This window comes from Phallusia mammillata, chromosome 5 (assembly GCF_965637545.1).
Source record: "Phallusia mammillata chromosome 5, kaPhaMamm4.hap1.1, whole genome shotgun sequence".
In the NCBI taxonomy this organism is placed as follows: Eukaryota; Metazoa; Chordata; class Ascidiacea; order Phlebobranchia; family Ascidiidae; genus Phallusia; species Phallusia mammillata.
In genome coordinates, this window is record NC_137256.1 from 8,183,566 (window position 1) to 8,193,330 (window position 9,765).

Consider the following 9,765-nt stretch of genomic DNA (forward strand, 5'->3'; position numbering starts at 1 on the left):
CAACGCCAAGAAAAGTCACAGAAAAGGTCTTTTAAACTCGGCGCGTGACAAAAAGCGGGCCCCTGCAGTATTTTGCCTCATGTTTCACGAAAGGTAAATCCCCTCATAAATGTTTTCGGTACGAGCGGTGAACATTACTTTCGAAAACCACCGTCATTTCGCCGAAATGAGTTTTGAACTTTTTTATGGGAAATTTTGCAATTGAACTGATTACCATATACCAGTTTCAAATTTTATTTTTAGCTTACGACATAAATTATTATTTTATTTTGGTTTACGTCATAACTCGGATACGTCACTATGGCGTCATCATCGAATTATGCAGGCCTTCGTCATTTTGCGAAATATTCATCGTAACGAGCCCAAACTTCATTCATGACGTCAACATGCCTTCTCATGAAATAAGCTATTGCTGCCAGGCATAATGTATGACGAAGTATTGCTCATCCAGCAGTTTTATTGTAAACAATCGACGTTTCGACGTCCTGTACAAGACGCCTTCATCAGGATAATGACATAACTTGCAGGACAAATTTCTTTTAAAGCGACAAAGTGTTTTGCATTTTGTCGGGCCGGAACATAATTTCGTTGTTCGTCAAACTTTTAAAAAACGTCAACTTTGATAGGCCCCCTTAAGAAAATGGAGCACATTGAAGTGCTAGGGGTGGTACGTTGTAGACATATTCGTCCGATTTTTATTGCTGAATTGGATAGTACCCTACTATATGTTCTTAAAACACTGGTCAAAGTTTTACTTTGAAAAAACGTTAAGTGAGATAGGCCCCCAAAAGCAAATTTGGTCATGTTTACCCACCTAGGGGGGTACGTTGTAGACATATTCGTCACTTTTTTATTTGAGAAATTGATAGTATACTAGTAGACCTTTTGCAAACAACTGTCAAAATCGTGCCTTCGGGGCCGGAACAAAACATTAACTTGCGATATAATAGACCTTGCTTTCACTGTACCACTCATTTGTATTCATTTTTGTCGTAAATCAATAGTTTTCAGACAGATTTTGTTTTTGAAATATTGTTTGTTGCTGAAAATGGAACGAATTTGTGATTTGCTTTCTTGTAATCGAGGATTTGCTGCGAATGGCAGAATTCAACCGTTATGTGGTAAACTGTGTAAGAAAAAAATTTCGTCTAAAACTTTTTCGAGTTCTATTTCGGCGAAATGACATTTGTTTTTGAAAACAATAAAATGTTAACTGGTAGCGCAAAGCAATGCCCAGTAGACTGTTACAACATTCCCTGACACACGACCTATTTTGTTCTCTAACATTTGAAGAGGTATTTCACCAGTTAAGGGAAATATAAACAAACAAACCAATGAAATCAGGTCTAAATTAAAACCCTTAAATTCCCGAATACGCCTGCTGCTCTCAAACCAAGGTACATGATTAAAGGTTTTGGCACAAAACAAAGCAATGATATTTCCAGTATTTCTAGAGCTCAACCATTCAAATGTTGTCAACACATTTTGTCATTTTGTTTTTTCTTTGTGTACAAACGAATAAAACAAAACTGACTGACTGCATTGCCTAAAGAGCACATGCCGATTTTGTAATGTGGCGTCCAGTTAATACTTTTACCATACTACAAGTGACAAACACCTTCTGTCGGCAAAGTTTGTTCCTACATCGAGACATATTTTAATGGTTTGTTTTGCGACGTCGCACCACAGTATTAAAAACTTGCTGAACATGGTGTAATATCTCTTTATTGTGCTTGAGCAGTGGTTCCCAACCTTTTTGTAGTCACGGACCCCTTTTGTAAATTTTATACGCCTGCGGACCCCCAATGTATTTTACAGGAAGTCTTTGTTTTTTGTTTCTTGTATTATACATATATTATCGTTTTTAGGCAGCATTTTAATCAACCTTCACAGTCCTTAAATCTCAATGACATTATGTACTGTAGAAGTCAATCCAAGAAAGAGATAAATTTTCTAGTGTACAAAACATGAAACAAAGCACTATAAAATTCATTGTTGATGTGTGTTGTGATGCCACAATGGAGATAACAATCACAAAAATGTAATATTTCCTAATGCAAAGGTTTGATAAACAATCTGCACTCATAAGCAGGATTGCAGAAACGGTTTAAAAACTTACAAATATGTTCTTGTTGGTTAATGCTACTACAAGTGTTTGCCTCCACGGACCCCCTAAAACCATCTCACGGACCCCTTGGGAGTCCGTGAACCCCAAGGTTGGGAACCACTGTGCTTGAGCCTTTACCAGTTGGGCCGCAATGGCGTTATATGACATCACAAACAATAATATGTAAAGTAGTCTTGTGGAATACAGTATCAGTTTACCCTGCGCGTTTCGTAATCGTTACACATAGGTCTGCTTTTGGTAAGTCACAAAGATAGATGGTGTTTTAACCTGCGCCGAAATAGTTGGTAAGTGTGGTGGTTTATCTTCGTGAGAGATTCGAGACGTCCCAGGTGTTTCCCCTTGCTTTGAAGCCAAACCGTTGAAGTAATTAGGTGGTGTTATATTACAGCAGATTCGCCTTTGTTGGTGCACTGTTACACTTTTTCTTCTTCAACATTTGGGGCACCAAAAATAATAAAACCAAAACAAATGGTTCGAATCTTTTTTGCAGGATTTAAATCCAGAACCATCTAAAACTTTATCATTTTTTGGCGTTAAACAGACTTTTAACGAGAAGTATTTAGTGCGTCGCAATACACATTCGGTCGCATTTTGGCGTAAATTCACTCTAATACAGTGGTTCCCAACCTTTTTTTGACGCGACCCAAATACTTATCAAAATTTTGTTTAGTAGTCCCTCGCGACCCATGGACATGCTATTTTAGTTGTATTTTTGTCTGTAAATTCGGAAAGCTTTTGAAAATTACTACGAAAATTACTAAGCAAGTTTAGCAAATCAATAACCTTGTAACGAATAAATTGTGTTTTTTTTGGACGAGACATTTCCATTTAGCCCGGACTTGGAGCTGTATCGAAGAATTATTAGCCAGACAACGCTCAACTGTGAGCTTACACATCACTTTATGACGTCACAAACAGTTTTCATTATCACCACAAGTTGTGATAAAATTATTGTTGGGCAACAATTTAAAGCCTTGGGAAATACATAAAAATAACGCTATAGGGCCAAATCAAAAAGTAGATGCTCTTATTGTCACTAAAACAAGCGACCCAACAGAATGTTCAGGCGACCCAACTTTGGGTCGCGACCCATTGGTTGGGAAACACTGCTCTAATAGGTATAAATTTCGACGTTCTGGTTTGATCGAAGTTGAGGGCATGTACTTTCCCGTTCGGGTTCTCATTTCAATCTCACCTACAGTTCCTTAGTGATTGCATGCGGGCCGCGTTTATTGCTTCCAGCAAAATGCATTTTACCATTATTGGCATGGCATTCATCAAGCGGCCAGTGGACTCGAAATGTTTGTAAAGTTCTCAGTCCTTTTGTGCTGACTGCTCATCAGCTTTCAGTTATTTTTGAACTGTTTTTTAATTTTCTTTTGCATCCTGTTTAGGTACATATGCAGACGCAAAACGTGTAATGGAATATCTTTGCACACAATACGTTTCAGTTACTGCAAAGTTCAGTACTTTTGATTACTGTAAAATTGTATAGTTGTATTGCTAAGAGTATGCATCAGAAAGAAAGTAAATATAACTGCGGTGTCGGGTAAGCTATAACTTGAGTGTTGTGCAGGGTAATGGCTTACCCAGCACAAACGTTTTATTTATTGGACAATCCATTTGCAAACTTTACGTTGAAGATGCGACAACCTGTGCAAATGCACAGTTTACAGGAGCACCAACGTGAACTGACAATGACCGTTAAAATATGTGTCAAATATTTAAATGTGAAACCTTTTTACAGTCACACATTTTCAGAACAACTCACGGGTCACGAATGAAACATACTAAAACATCAAAAGCCTAGAGGTAACAAATGAAAAGATTATCTTAACATTTTAATAGTTCATACAGGAAGCACTGTTACAGTATACTTTTTTGGATGTACACGATTTTTAACATTTGGAAAAAAACATGAAACTTGGAAACCGAAAATTTGTTTGTCAAAAGCTGAAGATAAAATTACGAAGGTTTTCAAAGGAAATTGATTTAAATTTAAGAGGAGACAGAGACAAGGGTATGGAAAAAGAATGTAAATTATTTTTAATGTGTTTTGTTATTTTGAAAAACAACCACTCATGGTCGACATTGCAAAATGTAAAACGGAATTAAATCATTTTTCTTTTGTGTTCAAATTTATTATTTTCAGTTCAAATCTGTATGAGCTATTTAAAACCAGCACAAACGAACATCCTCTAAATATTCTGTGTTGCCATTTAGCAGAAAATACTTTTGTAATAAAGCTCCACTGAGTGTCGCTATGGCGCTATTTTTTTATGCTGTGTATCAGAACTTGGCCTATATACAGACATAGAAAACAAGTGTCCTACCAAGTAGCAACTTGGGTTCGAATCCCATGAAGAAAATAACAAATGTGAGACAAGCGGACACAAAAGATCAATCGATTTTCGTATTTGAAAATTCTTCTTTTTTTTGAGAAGTTTGACCTATTTTAAAACAAATTCTTAATAAATCGCAGAAAAGACACGAAAAAAATGATTTTAAACATTTTATATTCAACGCCACAGTTTACTACGAACAAACGACTGTTTCAAAGGGGGCAACGGTTTCTGATTTCGTCGATGAGTCATATGCGCAAAATTCCAATGACTGGTAACTTTCTGAACCAGCCCTACGCCATTTTGTCGGGAGCTAAAAGGTAAAAGCAAAATATTCAACTGAGATTTTTCAATAATTTGCAGAAATAAATAAATTGTTGAAAACAATTATCCAAAAACAATCATCCAAAAAATTTAGTAGTTTGCGTTGGTGTGTCATGATATGATAATAAAAACTTAAAACTTAACATCTATGTATAGAAACTGTATTAACTCGTTTCCTAAAGCAAAACTTACCATAAGATGCATACTAAAACGGATACGTACTTGGCACTATTTTAAATACCAAAGTTATAAGGTTTTAAAATGTCTAAAATTAAACTAGATGCCAAATTATCAACAATACATAGGCCAAGTCAAATCTATACACTTCATTTTTAACCAACAAAGGATTTTACAGGAAATCGCAATGTTCAAAAACAATAAACATAGTAACGTACACTTGGTTATCATGGCGAATAAATATGCTGTTACAATAACAAACACCGAATACATATTTGCTATTGAAACTTCGAAACGGTTATTACACAATAGTAAACACACAGTCTCTATTGCCAACATCGCAATGCATTTTATCATTAAGTCCATCACGGCTACCTTGAAGCGGGCTGAAGTGTTTAAACGTTACATCGACGACATCATTTGGGTCTCATCCGGGATCAAAACCACAACCCACATACGTTCAAAGTTGCAGTACGCCTTTGCTAGGGAAGGCCTCAATCTTACCTTCCGCGTTCTCGATCCGAGAGATGACAATGGAAGAGTCGAGTTTTTAGATGTAGACCACGTACATTCGTCATCGTCACCCTGTGGGTTTGTAACACAGGACCACGTGAAGGCAACGGCGACAGACAGATGTTTTCTACATGGCACTTCACACCACCCCAGGCATATCTACCGCGCTGTTGTTTTGGGAGAAGCGTCTCGCCTAAGACGGCTTAACGAAAAGGATGACGATTTTAAAGCGAGTTTGCTGCGGCTCGCGGTTAAATGCTAGAAATCCGCGTTTCCAGACTCCATCATCAGCATTTGCATAGAGACTGCAAAAAGCTGGAAAGACAGGTTCAAACCTCTATCGACAACCCGCAGCACGGAAGTAGTCCCCTGGGCAACGTCGTTTCCCAGGCTCCTTCGCTTGACCAAAAAAGAACAAACACTAAAGCCTGAGGCAAGAGTTGTCTACAAGAAGCCACCTACGTTGGGCAACCATTTACTTAATTACAGGCGCCTGGCCCATTATAGCCAGGGGGTCATTGCTAAATCGGCTCCCTGCGGAAGATGTGCTTTATGCGGACATTACGGTACACATACATCTATGGTGTCTACTGAACACAAACTTTGCATAGACGATAGAACAATTGCCCTGAGGCAGTCCCTGGATTGCAGCAATTTTGGCATCTATGTGGCCACTTGCAGGATTTGTAACAGCAGATACGTGGGCCAAACTAAAAACAAATTTTCTACCCGTTGGTCTGGCCATAGAACAGTGTGGAACACGTTTAAAACCAGCGGTGACAATGACAACGCCTCGCTGGGCCATCACTTCGCCATCCACCACCACGATATATTTATGAAGAGACCAGATATCGCGGAATGTTTTACGGTCACCTTTGTGGAGCAACCCAATGTTGATCGTTTGGATCACTGCGAAGCCAAATGGCTGAAACTTACTGGCGCAACGCTTAATATTCAAAAGATGTTGCTGCCCAAGATTCGATAATTTTCGTGATCGTGTTTCATACTTGTGTGTGACTTGTGTGTGTCTGTGGTCAGTTATTGCACGGCCTTTGGGTACGGTTTACGGCAGTTTAATTTTTAATTTTATCTTCATTTTATCTTTTTTATCGTTTTATCGGCTTTTAGTTGCGAGCGCCTTGGTTTCTTTTTGCCACCCCCCTTTTTCTCTTTACTTTTGTCCACGGTGTAGGTCTTGCCAGCTTTTCACAGGTGTTACCTTTAGGCTTTCCAGGCGTTGCTGGGTTTGCAAGGTTTTTAACGATTTTGTGTTTGGCGACACTCGCGTTGTTGAGTTGCTTAGAACATGCATTGTGTTTGTTTTACATTCTTGATATTTTGGTGTTGATCTATTGCGTTTTCAGGAACTGATGATGCCATTATTAGGCGAAATATATATTCCTACTTTCTAATTTACTGACTGATTCTGTTGGCAGTTGAGACAGTCCTCTCAAATTTCGAGTAGTAAACACATACTACGAAACACACCATGTAGCCAATAACATCAAATTTCTACATACTGAAGCATAAAACATTCCAAACAGTAGTTATAGCTGGATTCAACAAGCAAGTGTAAAGCCATTGCGAACGTGGGTGGCATCACGCTAGAGATCCTTTGTTTAAAAGTGTTATACCGCTGGCTAGTCGATAGAAGTCTTGCGTCGTTGTTACTGAACTTGAAAATAATGTAAGGTTAAGGGAACCTGGTGTATAGCTGAAACTGTACAGCACAGTGTTGCAGCCTATAAGCAGAAGTTTTTTGGTACTGGTACTACATTAGCCGTTTAGAAGTGGATGTTTTACCTGTACCAACAGTATCAAAATAAAGATATATAAGGTAAGTGAAATAATTATTTTGATTCATTATAAAGTTGCGCTCGACCAAGAAGCTTGTAACCGGGGGAATAACTGTACCACTAGGTCACCCTCACAGTGTAAACTGCACGACTTTGAATACGACAAGCTTGGACAAAAGGCATAATTATCAGTCTGACATTGCTGTTTTATCTAAAAAAGCACTACTTCCTCAGATGCCCCCTACGAATAAGAACTGGTCACATATTGCGAAGACCAATAGCAGTAGAAAATCTAAGACAGCTGCTGGCGGACAACCAGGTACCTCCTCCGCTGTCCCTCAATACAATAGTATGAAAAGAAGGTTTAATGTCAACAATCCACTAGTGTCTCAGTTGGATAATATGCAGATCGAAGATGGGGACGTAGGACGAAATCGAAGAAGAAGGGGGAGAACCAGCGACTAAAGCAGCACGAGTGGCGTAAGGCAGTGGAGGAAATTCAGGAGGGGGCAGATTCCTACCGAGAACAGTGTCGATCCACCATTTGTTGCCAGCACCGAACATATGCAAATGCACAATGGTTACCTAAGGAATGTTATGGTTCTACAAGGGATCGATGGGGACCTTCGTATTTCCGTGGCAAAACTAGCAGAGTCAGAAAACTCTTGAAGAGGCGCAATTGCCTTCCACAGCCACAAGTTGTATCATGGATTATGCACTCCGACGTAATTAGTAGACTGCCTGGGTAACGGCAGGGGTATTGCTGGAGGAAAAAAGTGGCAAATATATGTGTCAGACGGATGCGACAGTTCCAAACCAGCATTGAGTCAAATAGTGGGATCTGACAATATGAAATGTTTAAGAATGCCAACTGGAGTGTAGATTTCTGGCCTGCAGAGTGTATGAATAGACAAGAAGATGGTGGACGATCACAACCACTAGTATACCTAGGCATAGCATGGGACACAAAGTCATATACGGACAAGTTACTCTGACCAATAGAGTGTATGAACAGACAGGAAGACAGCGGAAGAACTATGTAATTGATATTTATGGATGTCTGCTTGGACAAAGATTTCCTACTCAAACAATATACAACGATCAATATATTCAATAAATGGTACCGGCACCGCAGAAAATTGGTACATGGCGTGCTGTGCCAGTACGTCGGTTTGCAGGTATTATGTCAGCACCCATAGTGTACGGAATACAAATGTAATTGTCCGCCATGTCCTTTACCGCTGCCAAATAAGACACGCTGATTCCTAAACTAGCGCAGCTGGACAATATTTTCATCACTCACTCCTTTTTTGTTTAAGGGCGTCCCACACCGGCTCCCATTTTGATTGGTAGCGATGTACACACCATGCCGGTGTGGAACATTGCTGTGCCCGAACTCTTGATCGCCGACATAGATTACCCCCAATGGGGTCTGAAATATGCCATTCTGCGCGTCTGAACTTGTGAAGGCCTATTTTCGGCCTCGGTAATTTGTGATTTTCGTCTGTCAGCCCATTTATTTTTATAGACTCCTAATTATTCTTCGTATTTCAATAGTATTCTGATACAACGGATTAGGTTTAAAATAGTTGTCTACAATACTCCTAAGCTTTGAAGCACAAGGTATACGTTCGTTAGGCATTTTTCAATGTAATGAAATACAACGACAACGATATATTTATGCAATAAATGGTACCGGTACAACATAAACTTTGGTACATGGCATGCTGTACCAGTACTAACGTGGGTTTGCAAGTACTATGTCGGCGCTTATAGTGTACGGAATACAACTGTAATTGTCCGTTCTTGTTGAGTAGTCTGAAGCTGCATAGGTGCATGTTTCCGCCTTGAACTTTTTTTTATGCTGTCTTCGTATACGTGCATCTGAGAGAGCATTATCTTTCCACTAGGTGCTGTTCCCGTTGTGGAGTCAAACCATGCTGTTTCCGTGCTGTTTTTGACAGTGGTGTTTTCGGTGACCCCTTGTACACTGCATGTTGTGTGCGTGTCTCTTTGCACAAAGTTGATTGGTATGGTCGTTATGTCCTCACCCAACTGATATCGTGTCTTGCTTGGACTGATTGTTTTGTAAAGGAGTTTGATATGTCTGATTGATAATGCCAGTTTGCTGCCGCTCCTACATCGAATTTGTCAGCATAGCCCGTTGAGTCTTTATCCCAGGCAATGTCCATATATACTAGTTGTTGAGTTCTTCCACTGTCTTCCTGGCGGTTGATGCAGGCAGCTGGCCATAAGTCCACTTGCCAATGTGCACACTTAGACATTTCATACTAAGTGTTTGATCCTATGATTTGACTTAAAGCATTTTGAGATGAGTAATATCCTCCGGGACCATATACTTGCCAGCATCTTGCTGCAGACGTGCCTCTAGTTCTTCCAAGGCAAACTTTTCTGGCTATCAAGTCGGAATGGACTATGCAACTTACTCCTACCGGCGGCAGTTGCACATTTTCGATATTTGTTG